Source organism: Danio aesculapii, unplaced genomic scaffold, assembly GCF_903798145.1.
Source record: "Danio aesculapii unplaced genomic scaffold, fDanAes4.1, whole genome shotgun sequence".
Classification (NCBI taxonomy): domain Eukaryota; kingdom Metazoa; phylum Chordata; class Actinopteri; order Cypriniformes; family Danionidae; genus Danio; species Danio aesculapii.
Window position 1 is genome coordinate 40785 of NW_026613633.1, and position 15067 is coordinate 55851.

The 15067-nt window shown below is 44.9% G+C and overlaps 13 non-coding genes across 13 annotated transcripts; 7 read left to right on the forward strand and 6 right to left on the reverse strand.

Annotated features, from left to right (window-relative positions):
- The first annotated feature begins 6149 nt into the window (after positions 1-6149).
- Positions 6150-6221, forward strand: trnae-uuc (transfer RNA glutamic acid (anticodon UUC)). The gene has a single exon. It is a non-coding gene; the product is annotated as a tRNA-Glu (tRNA).
- An 89-nt stretch (positions 6222-6310) lies between these two features.
- Positions 6311-6397, forward strand: trnay-gua (transfer RNA tyrosine (anticodon GUA)). Its single transcript is given in 2 exon segments — positions 6311-6347; positions 6362-6397. It is a non-coding gene; the product is annotated as a tRNA-Tyr (tRNA).
- A 59-nt stretch (positions 6398-6456) lies between these two features.
- trnae-cuc (transfer RNA glutamic acid (anticodon CUC)) lies at positions 6457-6528 on the reverse strand. The gene has a single exon. It is a non-coding gene; the product is annotated as a tRNA-Glu (tRNA).
- Positions 6529-8406: 1878 nt separating this feature from the next.
- trnam-cau (transfer RNA methionine (anticodon CAU)) lies at positions 8407-8479 on the reverse strand. Its single transcript has one exon. It is a non-coding gene; the product is annotated as a tRNA-Met (tRNA).
- A 94-nt stretch (positions 8480-8573) lies between these two features.
- trnal-cag (transfer RNA leucine (anticodon CAG)) lies at positions 8574-8656 on the forward strand. The gene has a single exon. It is a non-coding gene; the product is annotated as a tRNA-Leu (tRNA).
- Positions 8657-9856: 1200 nt separating this feature from the next.
- On the reverse strand, positions 9857-9929 carry trnam-cau (transfer RNA methionine (anticodon CAU)). The gene has a single exon. It is a non-coding gene; the product is annotated as a tRNA-Met (tRNA).
- A 94-nt stretch (positions 9930-10023) lies between these two features.
- On the forward strand, positions 10024-10106 carry trnal-cag (transfer RNA leucine (anticodon CAG)). Its single transcript has one exon. It is a non-coding gene; the product is annotated as a tRNA-Leu (tRNA).
- Positions 10107-11306: 1200 nt separating this feature from the next.
- On the reverse strand, positions 11307-11379 carry trnam-cau (transfer RNA methionine (anticodon CAU)). The gene has a single exon. It is a non-coding gene; the product is annotated as a tRNA-Met (tRNA).
- Positions 11380-11473: 94 nt separating this feature from the next.
- On the forward strand, positions 11474-11556 carry trnal-cag (transfer RNA leucine (anticodon CAG)). Its single transcript has one exon. It is a non-coding gene; the product is annotated as a tRNA-Leu (tRNA).
- Positions 11557-12607: 1051 nt separating this feature from the next.
- trnae-uuc (transfer RNA glutamic acid (anticodon UUC)) lies at positions 12608-12679 on the forward strand. Its single transcript has one exon. It is a non-coding gene; the product is annotated as a tRNA-Glu (tRNA).
- Positions 12680-12932: 253 nt separating this feature from the next.
- Positions 12933-13004, reverse strand: trnae-cuc (transfer RNA glutamic acid (anticodon CUC)). Its single transcript has one exon. It is a non-coding gene; the product is annotated as a tRNA-Glu (tRNA).
- Positions 13005-14616: 1612 nt separating this feature from the next.
- trnae-uuc (transfer RNA glutamic acid (anticodon UUC)) lies at positions 14617-14688 on the forward strand. Its single transcript has one exon. It is a non-coding gene; the product is annotated as a tRNA-Glu (tRNA).
- Positions 14689-14935: 247 nt separating this feature from the next.
- trnae-cuc (transfer RNA glutamic acid (anticodon CUC)) lies at positions 14936-15007 on the reverse strand. The gene has a single exon. It is a non-coding gene; the product is annotated as a tRNA-Glu (tRNA).
- Positions 15008-15067: the final 60 nt, after the last annotated feature.

Below are 15067 nucleotides of genomic sequence, written 5' to 3' on the forward strand. Positions count from 1 at the left end.
GTATACTATACTACAATTCACCACACTTTACTGTAGTAAAGCTACACTTTGTATTTCATTTTATCAGTTCACTATTCTTAATACTACAGTATGCTGAAGCATTCATTAACAAATTGTAAATAATACTAGCCTAAAATATAGGCAGTATATCTAACACTCAAAAACACTAGTATTTATTATAGAATTTATCATAACCTTTTAGTGTTTCGTGTATTGCTAATAAATACTGTAGCAATATATAAACCATATCAACATTCTTGGGATAACCAATTGAACAGGAGGATCTCTGGAGGGCAAAAGCACGAAGAGGAAACATGAGGCACAAAATGTGAGTCTGCATCATCTGACGGAGCCAGAGCAGATCATTCGCACGTGAGCAGCCGTGTTTTGAGTGCATGCGACTGCGAAAAAAAATTGCGGTCGAGTTGTCCACGAACAGAGAATTACATGAATGCGCTCTTGTAAACTGCGCTTACGACTGTTGTCAGTGAAATAACGCCATATGCACATACGTCCATCTCGCGAATGTACTGTCTTCTGCTCATCTATTTTACCGCTCTTCCGCTGCATGTCAGGGCTTGACCTTACTGTGAACCGGGCTGAGCCAATAGCCTCGGACCTCGAGCTCAGAGGCTGAAATCATTCCGCGTTCAAAGTAAAAAAGTTCTAATAGCCAGAGGGATATTAATGACAACACGCGCATATATTCACTAACCACGAACAGAAAATAGAACGTACTTGCGGTATTTTTTATTTGGTAATGTCTTGCGGGCGAAAAGTTTGTTGTAACGCACGCGTTACTGAACATGTACCGAGTAAAATATGACTGAAAATGTATAAGTAATGCCTTACACTACTGCGTTACTGGAAAATGTAATACATTACTGTAATACATAACTTTTGTAACGCATTACTCCCAACACTGATTAGTACTACACAGAACCGGCAAAGCTGACGTAAGGAAATTCGCTCTAACCCCTCCAGGTGCAACCAGCTTTGCAATAAAAGCCACTGTGAAAGGCATGAAAACACAAGTGGAGAATGCGGGCATCGATCCCGCTACCTCTCGCATGCTAAGCGAGCGCTTTACCATTTGAGCTAATTTCCATTTTCAAAAGCCAAATTGAACATTTTAGACGTGGTCGAAAAAGAAAAAATAAGATCACATCTGTTCTGTGGTGGCTTCTTTGCCCTGCCTGCCATTTAGTCGTCAAATTGCCTAGAATAGCGTGCTTTTCTTTTGAAGGCCCTACCTAGTAATGCCCCAGTAAATGTGTGAGGAGCCCTGCATGCCGAATGACGAGTTACTCAGAAATCAATGCACATTGGCCTTGCCTTGGATGGACCTTCTGCTACTTTCCTGCAAGGCCAGTTTTTTAATTCATCATCTTCATCTCGGGCAGCAGCTCTACACCATCTTGAGGTTCCATAATGTAATGGATAGCACTCTGCATCCAGCGATCTAAATTCAAATCTAGATGGGACCTGTTTTTTTTTTTGTCAGCACCGCACAAAAAAGCTAAAATAGCATTCTATTCCCTTGAAGGCCAAGGAATAACAGTTACTGTGGGTTTTCTAGGACCCTCAAGTCCAGCTGCTTCACCCTCAAGTCCACCTGCTTCCATTTGACCAAAACTCTATCTTTTCTCCCAGGTGGTCACTTTTTTTTTTTTTATACTGTTCAAAATTCATACAATTCACTTATTTATACAGATTACACTTAAGACAAAACATTAAAAAGGTCCATTTTACATCATAGCTTCACAACAATGTGTTTTTTTTTTTTTTTGGTGTTTTTTTTACATAAAATGTTGCAAGTAGTATTCCTTAAAAGGTAAAATCACATTTTTAAAAAGACATTTTTATTCCTGTGTCATTTAAAATCTTTGTGACTTCTTGAGTAAAACATCATAAAAAGCCTCCTGCATTTCCTCTAACTTAAAATAATAAAATTGACATTGAAAATATTTCTCCACCTTATTATTACACTCTTTGTTCAGCCCCAACAGTAACACCTTTTCCCACTCTAGATTGTCGTCTCTTTTCCTTTCAAAGTTAAAATCATGCTTTTGCATTTCTCATTAAAATCTTTTAACTCATTACAATATAAAAACAAGTGTAAGAATCCTTCATCTGCATCTTGACTTACTTTACATGTGACACTTTCCTCCATCCCTATTTTGTTTAAAATGACATCTGTAAACACTGCTTTACTCCTGATCAAATATTCTAAATTCTCCAGTTTTGACTGTACAAATTTGCCATTTATATTAGCCCATATATTGTCTTCATTTACATCTTTAAACATCCGTATCCAGTACTGATTTGCACCAGGTTTCTTAAAAACCCCATCTCTAAAAAACCCATAATCATTTTCACTGTACAATCTTTAAATCCCACCATTTCTCTCAAAACTTACACTCACATCTTTACTTGGTTTATTTTCTTCCATGTTTTCTATTCTTGTTAACCATTCTGCAGGTATGGCATTTTTAATTATGTCGTATTCCTTTATTAAGTCTTGTCTGTTAAAATCCTCCTTCGCTTCATCCATCACATCAATAACATACTGCACCGGTAAAAATCCTTCCTTAAATTCATATAAAATATCCCTTACTCTTGTTATTCCCACCTCCCACCATTTCCTAAAAAACATCACTTTCTCTTGATTAAGAATGTCACTGTTTAAGAATAAAGGCTGATTTAAAATGTTCTCGCGTCCTTGTATATTAAAATGTACACAAGTTAAAAATTTCCCCCATGCTCCAATCAATTCTTTATAAAAGTCTGGTAGACCCTCTGTCATGAATGTTTTCATCCTCATCCATAAAATATTATCTCCCATATTAAAATTGCCACTTTTACTTAAAAAATATTCCATTGTTCTTTTCCATGCTGACTTATTCTCTTCATCCAAATATTTCCTTACCATTTTCACTCTTAAGCTGTTTTTTCTTTGCTCCACATCTATTAAACCTAGTCCCCCTTTGCCCACTTCTCCAATCAACGTTGCGTATGCTATTCTTGGAGGCTTCCCTTCCCATAAAAAATCTAAAAAACATTTTTTCAGCCTTTTTTCCATCCACAGTGGCATTGATGACACATATAAAATATTCCATAATTTAGAAACCATTAAACATTCAAAATTAAAACCCTCCCCTAAAAGTTAAAGACATTAATTTCCAAAACTTCAGCCTTCTTTCAATCCCCTCCTAACATTTCCTCCCACATAGTTACTTCTGCTTTCTTTTCATCCCTTTCCAACCAGGGCTGGACTGGGGCAAAAAATGCCCTGGCATTTTGGGCCAGAGCGGCCCACTAAATTCAATCAAAATGCTATCTATCTATGCACGTCCAATATTTTTATCAACTCATATTCTATAAACACAAAAGCCATATGTATGAAATAAATTAATAATACAAACTTTAATCTCAATTTAATTTCTGTATGTTGTCCATAAAGATATTTGTTGAGTTCTAAAAATACACCATTCATTCATTTATTTTTTCTTCGCATAAGTCCCTTATTTATCCTGGGTTGCCACAGTGGAATGAACTGCCAACTATTCCAGTATGTTTTATGCAGCAGATGCCTTCCAGCCACAACCCAATATTGGAAATCCCCATACACACTCATTCACACCACACTCATACACTACAGCCAATTTAGCTTTTTCAATACACTATTCACTCAGCCTATATTCAATAATAAACATACCAAAACTGCCCTGCTCATGCATGGGTAAATCTTCAAAGGGAACAGTGTTACATTTTAACCTCTTTCACCTCATCCTGCTTGCTGTTTCACTATCTAAACAATGAAAACATAATATAAGTCAAATTTGTTTTCATTTTGATATAAATGTATGATTGGTACTTGTGCAAGAGGGGCAGTGAAGTGGGCTTTTTGCCCTTTCGTTCCTGTACAGTTCGCATATATCTTCATCGCTAGAGCTCAAATGTTGACAAGATAAGCAGACAGGACCAGTGGTGCAATGGATAATCTGACTGACTACGGATCAGAAGGTTGTAAGTTCGACTTCTGGCTGGCTCGCTTTGGTCTTTTTGCTTTGCTGTCAGCCAGTGCACTGCGGTCGCCTTTCCCCCCGCTGGACCGGTTCAGTTCCACTCTGGAGTGAATCAAGTTTCTGCGGCCGCCAGCACAGAGCCCGTGGAGTGCTCCCCTGGTTTCAAAGGCTGCCCCAACTGCTGATTTTTATTAACGTCTTCTACAGCCACACCAATCGTAAACCCAGCCTTCTTGTTGCAAAAGTCCCTACAACTTAGAAGTCACCCAGCCAACTTGCAGCGTAATCTCTTCCACTTGTAAGTCTCTGAGCTGCAGCAATACCTAAGTGCTCTGATAAAACATGCATAAAAGAAAGTATGGCTTTTAACCCCCTCTTGGAGAGAAGAGAGTCTCCGATCCTGGATCTCAGGTCTTCTATGGAGGGACTGTCAGGAATCCTGGAAGAGCATCTCATCCACACAACGTCTTGCCATAAAACAAAGCAAAATGTGTGGTGACGGTACTCCAGATTGACAGAGCCTTGTCCTTGTTTCAAACAATGTGCTAACAAGGTGCTAACAAGGTGCTGAACGGAGTGCCAGTGGCACAAAGGATAACGCTTATGACTATGGATCAAAGGATTCTAGCTTAGCAATCGTAAACCCAGCCTACTTGCTGCAAAAGTCCCTACCAGGCCCAACCCTGTCTTTCTTCCGAGTTCAGATGAGATCAGGCATTGCCAGAGTGGTATGGCCGTAAGCAAGAGCAGCCGTCAAGAGTTAGCTATTTAAAAATAGGCGCAGCACCAGGAGCCGAGCGCAGCTCAGCTTGCTTTGACACAGCACCGACAGAAACAAGGCCCTTGTCCCCTCAATTGTTTACCTGTTTTTTGTTTTTTTTCTGTTTCTGCTGCGGGGCACCAACAGCTCTTGCTAAGTTAAACCAGCCAAGTCACTGTACCCACTTTCCCCCGAATGGAATCAGGGGAAGTGGGTACACTGACTTGGCTGGTTCCAGAGTTCAGAGAGGAATTCAGAGTTTTTTTTTTTATATTTTGGGAAGTGTATTAGCTGCCAAATGAAGGAATTTAAAAAGCTTACAGCACCTGGTATTCCCAGGCGGTCTCCCATCCAAGTACCAACCAGGCCCAACCCTGCTTTGCTTCCGAGTTCAGATGGGATATATATATATTTTTTTATTAAAATCAAATATTTACATTTTTACAAAGAAATGATCACATCACACAAAAATCACATGATACTTACAACACTCATTATTAGACTTCATATTTTTCCCATAACCAACTTAAAATGTTGTCCTTGTATTCAACCATTACGTTCCCTTTTACCATTATTTCTATAAATACATCCTTCTTTTCTTGTACTATAAAATAGTTGAATATCAATTTTACAGCCATCTCCATTCTGTTTTTAAACATACGCCATATATCCACTCTCTTCCCATCATGTTTAGCCATATTTCTCTTATCCAAATCACATACTTAGCAATTGTTATACATAGATTAAAGCATACATACCACATTCATTTTGACCAAATAAATATTTTTTCCCCAGTTCTTTTGTTCATCCACATATTTGTCCCCTATTAACGATTTAGCAATTTTCTTTCATTTTTCCATAATTCCTCCAACTTTTCACAATAGAAGAACAAATGTAGTAAACCTTCCCCTTCCTTCATAAACACCTTACATATTATATCTTGTTCAATTCCCATTTTACACAATCTCATTTCTGTTAATATGCAATTATGTCTCAATAAATAATTACAATTTTGTAAAATTGGTTCCATATATTTCATTCTGACATTTCCCCATATTTCTTTTTCATTTAAATCCTCATATCTTTCCTTCCAGTAGTTGAATGCTATAGGTCTTATAAAAGCCTTTGATCTAAAAACAACATAAAAACTCTTAACTGTACATAAGCTCATATTGATCTTTTCTCCGTTTTTTTTTTCTTAAAATAGACCTCTGGTAATTCTTCCTTATCCCGCAACTCATTTTTTTCAATTATTTAAATCCAATCTTTTGGTATTGCTTTTTTCAAATCATGATATTGTCTTTGTAATTTTGTTTTACAAAACTGAAGTTTTTGCCAAGACTGCCCTCATAAGTGGCAGCTCCCATATGGTCTAGCGGTCAGGATTCCTGGTTTTCACCCAGGCGGCCCGGGTTCGACTCCCGGTATGGGAAGCCTTGAGTATTTTTGCCACTGCCCTTTTTTTCCAGCAGTCGGACTGCAGCAACTTTAAGGGGGTGGGCTTGTGTGGGACTCTCATAAGCCTTCGATAGCTCGCTTGGTAGAGTGGAGGACTGTAGGTGTGTTGTTGGCAATCCTTAGGTCGCTGGTTCGACTCCGGCTCGAAGGAGGTCTTTTGCCCTTTCATGCCTGTGCAGTTCGCATATATTTTCATAGCTCAAAAGTAAGTTCCCTGACCGGGAATCGAACCCGGGCCGCGGCGGTGAGAGCGCCAAATCCTAACCACTAGACCACCAGGGAAGGTCTTACAGAAGCTTGCCCTCAAGTCTAGCTGTGGGTCTCCATGCAAGTATGCTGCAGCTGCTCTGACAAAAATAAATCTAATGCTTGTAACCTCCTCCTGGAGAGGAGAAAGTCTCAGACCCTGGATCACAGTTCTTCTAGGGAGGGACTGTCACATGCACTGTAAGAGCATCCTATCGACACCACAACTTGCCATAATAACGAAGGACAGCATGTGTTGAACGAACTCCGTGTTGAATGAACTCTGTGTTGACTGAGCTGTGTCCTTATTACAATCAACAAGATAAAGATGAAAAGATAAGCAGACAGGCCCAGTGGCGCAATGGATAACGCGTCTGACTACGGATCAGAAGATTCTAGGTTCGGCTCCTGGCTGGCTCACTCTGGTCTTTTTGCTTTGATGTCAGCCAGTGCACTGCAGTCGCCTTTTGCCCCCACTGGAACTGTTCAGGTCCACTCTGGAGTGTGTTGAGTTTAAGGGGCCGCAATCACAGAGGCCGTGGGGTGCATAAAAGAAACTATGGCTTTTAACCTCCTCTTGGAGAGAAGAGAGTCTCCGACCCTGGATCTCAGGGGTTCTATGGAAGGACTGTCAGAAATCGGTCTAAGCGGTCTAAGGCGCTGCGTTCAGGTCGCAGTCTCCCCTGGAGGCGTGGGTTCGAATCCCACTTCTGACAAACCAAATCTTTGGCTGTGCGTTCAGGCTCAAGTATTTAACTCTCTTCCGCCATGTCCGAGTGATACAGTAACACTGACAAAGCGCCGCATCAATCTCTTTGCGTCACAGTTTACAAAGCATAGCAGTGGCCCTGGCAACCTTAATGGGCACTGAAGACTGCAAGTTTTGAGGCATTTGCGTAACATCAAGGCATTGTCTACAGCAACTCGGAAAAGCATGTGAACAAAACAATGGACATGGGCTTTAATGCAAGTGCATCGAAAGGGCATCAAAAGAATTTCCTTGGAATGCCATGTAGAGGAATGTCCTGAGATGCCGTTTATTTTTAAGGCAATGGGATTCGCAGGGCTTTCGGCTAATTCTCTTACAACGTCAAGTCATGACACTTGACTCTTTGTGGGAAAGAGAAGAAAAAAAGCTGTGTCAGTCAATCAACGCGTCTTTTCAAGACGCTGTTCTGAATGTGCGTTTCTGGATGCGGTAGTTCCTATCTCCGGATGATGGGCACGAGTATCGCATCACAGGTCTGGGGGTCCAGCATGTCGATGCAGTGCCCGCGGACAGCTCATGCTCTCACTGTGAGGACGTGGCTGTTGCACAGCTGAGATCTCAGGCTCAAGTATTTAACCCTCTGGCGCCATGTCCGAGTGATACAGTAACACTGACAAAGTGGCGCATCAATTTCTTTGCGCCACAATTTACACAGCGTAGCAGTGGCCCTGGCAGCGTTAATGGGCACTGTAGACTGCAAGATTTGAGGCGATTGCGCAACATCAAGGCATTGTCCACAGCAACTCGGAAAAGCATGTGTTCAAAACAATGGACGTGGGCTTTAAAGCAAGTGCACCGAAACGGGATCAAAAGAATTGTCTTGGTATGCCATGTAGTGGAATGTCCTGAGATGCCGTTTATTTTTAATTCAATGGGATTCGCAGGGCTTTTCGGCTAATCCTCTTACAATGTCAAGTCATGACATTTGACGGATGCACGTCAAACGTCAAGCGATAACGTGACAGGAATGGGAGCATCTTGCCATCATGGCTTCAGACTCAGGAGATGTTCTTGGAACGTCACGCCGCATGCCCTTCAGAGGAGCTGTAGCCTTTTTTGCCCCCGGGAAGCATAAATGGCACGGAAGGCAATAAAGTACGCCGCCCAGTCACCTAAGTGCTCCCGTGTGCCAAAAGGTACCACCTTGCCCCGTGTGAGGCTCGAACTCACGACCTTCAGATTATGAGACTGACGCGCTGCCTACTGCGCCAACGAGGCAGACTGCTGGAGCTGGACAAGCTGTGAAACACCAGCTTCCATGTCATGGTGCTGCGATGTGGCTCCTAGGAGACAGCTCCGGCTAAGTGTGCGTGTCAGGATGGCCGAGCGGTCTAAGGCGCTGCGTTCAGGTCGCAGTCTCCCCTGGAGGCGTGGGTTCGAATCCCACTTCTGACAAACCAAATCTTTGGCTGTGCGTTCAGGCTCAAGTATTTAACTCTCTTGCGCCATGTCCGAGTGATACAGTAACACTGACAAAGCGCCGCATCAATCTCTTTGCGTCACAGTTTACAAAGCATAGCAGTGGCCCTGGCAACCTTAATGGGCACTGTAGACTGCAAGTTTTGAGGCATTTGCGTAACATCAAGGCATTGTCTACAGCAACTCGGAAAAGAATGTGAACAAAACAATGGACATGGGCTTTAATGCAAGTGCATCGAAAGGGCATCAAAAGAATTTCCTTGGAATGCCATGTAGAGGAATGTCCAGAGATGCCGTTTATTTTTAAGGCAATGGGATTCGCAGGGCTTTTCAGCTAATTCTCTTACAACGTCAAGTCATGACACTTGACTCTTTGTGGGAAAGAGAAGAAAAAAAGCCGTGTCAGTCAATCAACGCGTCTTTTTCAGGACGCTGTTCTGAATGTGCGTTTCTGGATGCGGTAGTTCCTATCTCCGGATGATGGGCACGAGTATCGCATCACAGGTCTGGGGGTCCAGCATGTCGATGCAGTGCCCGCGGACAGCTCATGCTCTCACTGTGAGGACGTGGCTGTTGCACAGCTGAGATCTCAGGCTCAAGTATTTAACCCTCTGGCGCCATGTCCGAGTGATACAGTAACACTGACAAAGTGGCGCATCAATCTCTTTGCGCCACAATTTACACAGCGTAGCAGTGGCCCTGGCAGCGTTAATGGGCACTGTAGACTGCAAGATTTGAGGCGATTGCGCAACATCAAGGCATGGTCCACAGCAACTCGGAAAAGCATGTGTTCAAAACAATGGACGTGGGCTTTAAAGCAAGTGCACCGAAACGGGATCAAAAGAATTGTCTTGGTATGCCATGTAGTGGAATGTCCTGAGATGCCGTTTATTTTTAATTCAATGGGATTCGCAGGGCTTTTCGGCTAATCCTCTTACAATGTCAAGTCATGACATTTGACGGATGCACGTCAAACGTCAAGCGATAACGTGACAGGAATGGGAGCATCTTGCCATCATGGCTTCAGACTCAGGAGATGATCTTGGAACGTCACGCCGCATGCCCTCCAGAGGAGCAGTAGCCTTTTTTGCCCCCGGGAAGCATAAATGGCACGGAAGGCAATAAAGTAGGCCGCCCAGTCACCTAAGTGCTCCCGTGTGCCAAAAGGTACCACCTTGCCCCGTGTGAGGCTCGAACTCACGACCTTCAGATTATGAGACTGACGCGCTGCCTACTGCGCCAACGAGGCAGACTGCTGGAGCTGGACAAGCTGTGAAACACCAGCTTCCATGTCATGGTGCTGCGATGTGGCTCCTAGGAGACAGCTCCGGCTAAGTGTGCGTGTCAGGATGGCCGAGCGGTCTAAGGCGCTGCGTTCAGGTCGCAGTCTCCCCTGGAGGCGTGGGTTCGAATCGCACTTCTGACAAACCAAATCTTTGGCTGTGCGTTCAGGCTCAAGTATTTAACTCTCTTGCGCCATGTCCGAGTGATACAGTAACACTGACAAAGCGCCGCATCAATCTCTTTGCGTCACAGTTTACAAAGCATAGCAGTGGCCCTGGCAACCTTAATGGGCACTGTAGACTGCAAGTTTTGAGGCATTTGCGTAACATCAAGGCATTGTCTACAGCAACTCGGAAAAGCATGTGAACAAAACAATGGACGTGGGCTTTAATGCAAGTGCATCGAAAGGGCATCAAAAGAATTTCCTTGGAATGCCATGTAGAGGAATGTCCTGAGATGCCGTTTATTTTTAAGGCAATGGGATTCGCAGGGCTTTTCGGCTAATTCTCTTACAACGTCAAGTCATGATATTTGACTCTTTGTGGGAAAGAGAAGAAAAAAAGCCGTGTCAGTCAATCAACGCGTCTTTTTCAAGACGCTGTTCTGAATGTGCGTTTCTGGATGCGGTAGTTCCTATCTCCGGAAGATGGGCACGAGTATCGCATCACAGGTCTGGGGGTCCAGCATGTCGATGCAGTGCCCGCGGACAGCTCATGCTCTCACTGTGAGGACGTGGCTGTTGCACAGCTGAGATCTCAGGCTCAAGTATTTAACCCTCTGGCGCCATGTCCGAGTGATACAGTAACACTGACAAAGTGGCGCATCAATCTCTTTGCGCCACAATTTACACAGCGTAGCAGTGGCCCTGGCAGCGTTAATGGGCACTGTAGACTGCAAGATTTGAGGCGATTGCGCAACATCAAGGCATTGTCCACAGCAGCTCGGAAAAGCATGTGTTCAAAACAATGGACGTGGGCTTTAAAGCAAGTGCACCGAAACGGGATCAAAAGAATTGTCTTGGTATGCCATGTAGTGGAATGTCCTGAGATGCCGTTTATTTTTAATTCAATGGTATTCGCAGGGCTTTTCGGCTAATCCTCTTACAATGTCAAGTCATGACATTTGACGGATGCACGTCAAACGTCAAGCGATAACGTGACAGGAATGGGAGCATCTTGCCATCATGGCTTCAGACTCAGGAGATGTTCTTGGAACGTCACGCCGCATGCCCTTCAGAGGAGCTGTAGCCTTTTTTGCCCCCGGGAAGCATAAATGGCACGGAAGGCAATAAAGTACGCCGCCCAGTCACCTAAGTGCTCCCGTGTGCCAAAAGGTACCACCTTGCCCCGTGTGAGGCTCGAACTCACGACCTTCAGATTATGAGACTGACGCGCTGCCTACTGCGCCAACGAGGCGGACTGCTGGAGCTGGACAAGCTGTGAAAGACCAGCTTCCATGTCATGGTGCTGCGATGTGGCTCCTAGGAGACAGCTCCGGCTAAGTGTGTGTGTCAGGATGGCCGAGCGGTCTAAGGCGCTGCGTTCAGGTCGCAGTCTCCCCTGGAGGCGTGGGTTCGAATCCCACTTCTGACAAACCAAATCTTTGGCTGTGCGTTCAGGCTCAAGTATTTAACTCTTGCGCCATGTCCGAGTGATACAGTAACACTGACAAAGCGCCGCATCAATCTCTTTGCGTCACAGTTTACAAAGCATAGCAGTGGCCCTGGCAACCTTAATGGGCACTGTAGACTGCAAGTTTTGAGGCATTTGCGTAACATCAAGGCATTGTCTACAGCAACTCGGAAAAGCATGTGAACAAAACAATGGACATCGGCTTTAATGCAAGTGCATCGAAAGGGCATCAAAAGAATTTCCTTGGAATGCCATGTAGAGGAATGTCCTGAGATGCCGTTTATTTTTAAGGCAATGGGATTCGCAGGGCTTTTCGGCTAATTCTCTTACAACGTCAAGTCATGACACTTGACTCTTTGTGGGAAAGAGAAGAAAAAAAGCCGTGTCAGTCAATCAACGCGTCTTTTTCAAGACGCTGTTCTGAATGTGCATTTCTGGATGCGGTAGTTCCTATCTCCGGATGATGGGCACGAGTATCGCATCACAGGTCTGGGGGTCCAGCATGTCGATGCAGTGCCCGCGGACAGCTCATGCTCTCACTGTGAGGACGTGGCTGTTGCACAGCTGAGATCTCAGGCTCAAGTATTTAACCCTCTGGCGCCATGTCCGAGTGATACAGTAACACTGACAAAGTGCCGCATCAATCTCTTTGCGCCACAATTTACGCAGCGTAGCAGTGGCCCTGGCAGCGTTAATGGGCACTGTAGACTGCAAGATTTGAGACCTCTTGCCATAAAAACAAAGCAGAATGTGTGGTGACGGAACTCCAGGTTGACAGAGCCTTGTCCTTGTTTCAAACAATGTGCTAACAAGGTGCTGAACAGAGTGCCAGTGGCACAAAGGATAACGCTAATGACTATGCATCAGAGGATTCTAGCTTACGGAAACCATGAGACTGTGTATGAGAGCGTGCGTAAATGTATGAGTGGTACTTGTGCAAGAGAGGCAGTGAAGTGTGCACGATTAGAAAGAACTGAAGTTTGTGCCAAGACTGGCCCTCACAAGTGGCAGCTCCCATATGGTCTAGCGGTCAGGATTCCTGGTTTTCATCCAGGCGGCCCGGGTTCGACTCCCGTTATGGGAAGGGTTGAGTGTTTTTGCTTCTGCCCTTTTTGGCCTGCAGCTACCTTAAGGGGATGGGCTTGTGCTCGACTGTTGTAAGCCTTCGGTAGCTCAGTTGGTAGAGTGGAGGACTGTAAGTGGGATGTTGGCAATCCTTAGGTCGCTGGTCCGGCTCGAAGGAGATCTTTTGCGCTCAGAGCTGCTTTCATGCCTGTGCAGTTCCATTATATTTTAGTCGCTACAACTCAAAGTTCACCATAGAGGTGAAAAGGAAGTTCCCTGACCTGGAATCAAACCCGGGCTGTGGCGGTGAGAGCGCCAAATCCTGACCACTAGACCATCAGGGAAGGGCCAGCAGAAACGTGCCCCTGGCTTTCTTTGGTCTTTTTGCGGTCGCCTTTCCCCCCGCTGGAGCTGTTCAGTTCCACTCTGGAGTGAATGGAGTTTCTGGGGCCGCCAGCACAGAGCCCGTAGGGTGCTCCCCTGGTTTCAAAGGCTGCCCCAACTGCTGATTTTTATTAACGTCTACTACAGCTACACCAACCGTAAACCAAGCCTACTTGTTGCAAATGTCCCTACCACTTAGAAGTCACCCAGCCAACTTGCAGCGTAATCTCTTCCACTTGTAAGTCTCTGAGCTGCAGCAATACCTAAGCACTCTGATAAAACATGCATAAAAGAAACTATGGCTTTTAACCTCCTTTTGGAGAGGAGAGAGTCTCCGACCCTGCATCTCAGGTCTTTTATGGAGGGACTGTCAGGAATCCTGTAAGAGCATTCCATCCACACAACCTCTTGCCATAAAAACAAAGCAGAATGTGTGGTGACGGAACTCCAGGTTGACAGAGCCTTGTCCTTGTTTCAAACAATGTGCTAACAAGGTGCTGAACAGAGTGCCAGTGGCACAAAGGATATTGTTAATGACTATGCATCAGAGGATTCTAGCTTACGGAAACCATGAGACTGTGTATGAGAGCGTGTGTAAATGTATGAGTGGTACTTGTGCAAGAGAGGCAGTGAAGTGTGCACGATCAGAAAGAACAGAAGTTTGTGCCAAGACTGGCCCTCACAAGTGGCAGCTCTCATATGGTCTAGCGGTCAGGATTCTTGGTATTCACCCAGGCTGCCCGGGTTGACAGAGCCTTGTCCTTGTTTCAAACAATGTGCTAACAAGGTGCTGAACAGAGTGCCAGTGGCACAAAGGATAACGCTAATGACTATGCATCAGAGGATTCTAGCTTACGGAAACCATGAGACTGTGTATGAGAGCGTGTGTAAATGTATGAGTGGTACTTGTGCAAGAGAGGCAGTGAAGTGTGCACGATCAGAAAGAATAGAAGTTTGTGCCAAGACTGGCCCTCACAAGTGGCAGCTCCCATATGGTCTAGCGGTCAGGATTCTTGGTATTCACCCAGGCGGCCCGGGTTGACAGAGCCTTGTCCTTGTTTCAAACAATGTGCTAACAAGGTGCTGAACAGAGTGCCAGTGGCACAAAGGATAACGCTAATGACTATGCATCAGAGGATTCTAGCTTATGGAAACCATGAGACTGTGTATGAGAGCGTGCGTAAATGTATGAGTGGTACTTGTGCAAGAGAGGCAGTGAAGTGTGCACGATCAGAAAGATCTGAAGTTTGTGCCAAGACTGGCCCTCACAAGTGGCAGCTCCCATATGGTCTAGCGGTCAGGATTCTTGGTATTCAGCCAGGCAGCCCGGGTTGACAGAGCCTTGTCCTTGTTTCAAACAATGTGCTAACAAGGTGCTGAACAGAGTGCCAGTGGCACAAAGGATAACGCTAATGACTATGCATCAGAGGATTCTAGCTTATGGAAACCATGAGACTGTGTATGAGAGCGTGCGTAAATGTATGAGTGGTACTTGTGCAAGAGAGGCAGTGAAGTGTGCACAATCAGAAAGAACTGAAGTTTGTGCCAAGACTGGCCCTCACAAGTGGCAGCTCCCATATGGTCTAGCGGTCAGGATTCCTGGTTTTCACCCAGGCGGCCCGGGTTCGACTCCCGGTATGGGAAGGCTTGAGTGTTTTTGCTTCAGCCCTTGGTGGCCTGCAGCAACCTTAAGGGGATGGGCTTGTGCTTGACTTCCGTAAGCCTTCAATAGCTCAGTTGGTAGAGCGGAGAACTGTAGGTGGGATGTTGGCAATCCTTAGGTCGCTGGTTGAAGGAAGTCTTTTGCGCTCAGAGCTGCTTTCATGCCTGTGCAGTTTGACTATATTTTAGTCGCTAGAACTCAAAGTTCACCATAGAGGTGAAAAGGAAGTTCCCTGACCAGGAATCTAACCCAGGCCGCGGCGGTGAGAGCGCCGAATCCAGACCACTAGACCATCAGGGAAGGGCCAGCAGAATGTTGCCCCTGGCTTTCTTTGGTCTTTTTGCTGTGCTGTCAGTCAGT